Source organism: Terrapene carolina, unplaced genomic scaffold (genome assembly GCF_002925995.2).
Source record: "Terrapene carolina triunguis isolate 2854851 unplaced genomic scaffold, T_m_triunguis-2.0 Scaffold32200, whole genome shotgun sequence".
Lineage (NCBI taxonomy): Eukaryota > Metazoa > Chordata > Testudines > Emydidae > Terrapene > Terrapene triunguis.
Genome location: NW_020696551.1, coordinates 381,369 through 384,332, shown reverse-complemented (window position 1 = coordinate 384,332; position 2,964 = coordinate 381,369).

Below are 2,964 nucleotides of genomic sequence, written 5' to 3'. Positions count from 1 at the left end.
TAATGTGCTCACCGTGTGTCCAGCACTAGCCACTCCAATTGGTATGGGGAGAAGGAGTCACCACAACCTTTCCATTTCTGGCAAAGCATCATCAAAAGAACTTGACATTATGACATTGAAGAGGCTCTGGACTCCAAGAGACAAATTGACCACCTCGGTGTCCTTTGGAAAATAATACATCTTGAAAGAGACAATCCTGTGAACCAAGTGTAAAGAAAAATATGAGCATTTTCCTCTGAGTTTAAGAATTTCTTCCTTTGACTCTTCTAAAGTTCTATTTTGAAGTCACCTGGGATGGAGAAAACCAAATAGCGTAAAATCTTCTTCAGTCCCTCACATCAAGATTTTAGTTCCCCGATCATATTGGCTAAGACCTCAAAATATTTCCTTCTATGGTTATCCTTTGCTTCTTATACAGAATTGTGTGCAAATTCACCATCCATGCTGTGTAACTCTCTCCCAGTGGCTTGGAGAGTTTGTATTTTCAAAACTCATTGCTTCCCCCTCTCCCCCATTCTGAGAGTCTTTTACAAGTTCCTCATCCTTTTCTTCAGATCTGAGTTTGTTGAGCTCATTCACTGTGTCTCCAATATTTGGAGGACTTGGAACAGGTCAATTTTCTTTGACTGAAGGATTCCAGAGACTGCAACCATGATAACTAAGATCCTATGCCACCATAATCAATTGAGGTAGAATATCCAATCCATCAAAGACAGGTTGCTTTTTGCTTGATGTATGTCCTCGCTTCTCCTGCATTCAGCGACAGATTCATATAGGCATTCAATATACTCTGAAAATGTACTATCGTTGCCTCAGTGGCTTTCCTTCAAGCTGCCCATCTAGTCTTGTTGAGTGGCTTTAGAGGTAGAGGTCTCCTTCGCTCTTTCATCTGTTGCATCAATCCTGTCAACTTCTACAGAGGCCTGAAGTGCATCATCAGGTTCCTCTTCTCTTTGCAAAACTCCACTCTCTCGAGCAAGAGATTGACGATAAAGATTATTTTTAGACTTCATCATTAGTTTTTCCCATTAAAGGTTAGAGTCTGTGAAATATTTATATATTTCCTGCAAAGTTGCAAAGAAAACCTTCAGGTGTGGACTGGCCTTATCTTCAGCAGCATGCACCAAAACTAGGTGAATTGAATGTCCTGTGCTATGGATGTATGATGCATACAGTTTGTCTCCCATGCCTGAGAGATATTGGTGCTTGCAGTCCTCCATGAGCTCTGGCCATAACACAGCCCCATTAGATCCCTGTCCAGACATGCGCTGGGGTGGGGTGGGGTCTAATCCATATTTGCAGAATAAAATGTGAGTTAATTGGTCACAGCTGGACCAGGATGCAACATCTGCCTCACCTAGTGCCCCAAAGCGTACACAATGCTCTTGTCTATCTACTTTCCCATCAGTATGATCAGTCTTAACAAATCAAGCAAAATGGCCATTTGAGCAGCATGGCTAATATCCATGGTTGCGTCTGCAATGACAGTAAAGACCTTAGCTCCTTTGCAGCTATTAAGTATGCACCTCCTGGTGTCTGATGAAAAAAGCCTTAAATGTATCAGTAATTATCTTACTCAAGTATTTAATTCTCTTGGCGTCTCTGATCTGTTGGGCAATGGTTGTATCACATCTGGCAAGTAGCTTAATGATGCTCAAGGAAATACCACACTTGGTGCCCTCCAACACTTCACAGTGGCCATGGAAGGGGAGATCTAAATTTGTTACAGATTTGACTGTGTCGAGGAACATTTTTAGGACTTCTTGCCATGTCCTATTATTTTCAGATGCTTGTTTATCAAAACATTCATTGATACTCTGACCCTTTGCGACCTGTAGAGCTGTCACATGTGACTGCATATTGTTGTATGCTCCTCTCACGAACAGACAGCAACTTTAGCATATTCGTCCAATCATTGGAACCTGGTACCCATATTAATTTTCAAGTTTCTGTATCCCCTAACAACCAACAAATGTGACAGTATGCCTAGTCTAAAGCTAGGAGTCTGCTAGCCACTTGACATGCAAATCTTCATGCAGAGCAGTTTTCATTCTGTAAAATGAAGATGAAAAGTGGCAGTTTGTAGGAAAAGAAGGAGACTGTCCTTTTGGCACATCTCTTTCCGTGGGCGGACAAGGACCAAGCTGTACAAGCATACGCAATTGCTTGGGTGATGAAACTGAATCTTGAAATCGACTTTGATGAGATGGGAACTTCAAACCTATTTCAGCAGGAAGATTGCTGTGACCTGCCTCATTGTTGACCTGCTCATCTACATGCCCTTTGGATTTGCTCCTTTCAAGGTCATCCACAGGGTCTTAATATAACCTATGGGATCTTCAGCTTTGCTAGTCTGTGGATCATCTACAGCAGTCTTCAGTTGTGCTGGTTTCAAAGCACATTTGTTTTCCTTCAGCCCCGACACAGTGGCAGATTGGTGCTTGTTGAATGGAGATGCAGTATTTGACATTCGACTTTACACTGCAGGGGCTGAAGGGAGTTTACAAAACAATAGTTGCTGCTGCTTAGGATCTGGGGAGGCAGTTTGCAATGACCAAATTTCACTTTCTTTTCCTTTCCTAAAACCAGACTGGTCTTTGTATTTCTGGCTTTCATTTTCTGGCATTGGACAGCATGAGAATAAAGAAGTCGGCAGGAGAGGCCTAAACAAAGAGTATTTCTGTACTTCTTAGTTTACCCTTCACTTGTGGGGGATAATCCTAAAAAAGAGTGGGGTTTTGGTGCAGAATCTAGCAAAGATGAGCAGAGCAAGAGAGGGGCTGGCTGGGAAGAGTGCTGCAGGGCTGGAAGAGAGCGGGGCTGGCTGGGGAGAGCCCCTACCCACGTCCTACCATCCCAGCCCAGATATCCTCTGCCCCTCCCTGCCTCCTGCCATCCCAACCCAGATATCCCCATACCCAGGGAGGGGATATCTGGGCTGGGGTGGCAGGAGGCGGGGAGGGG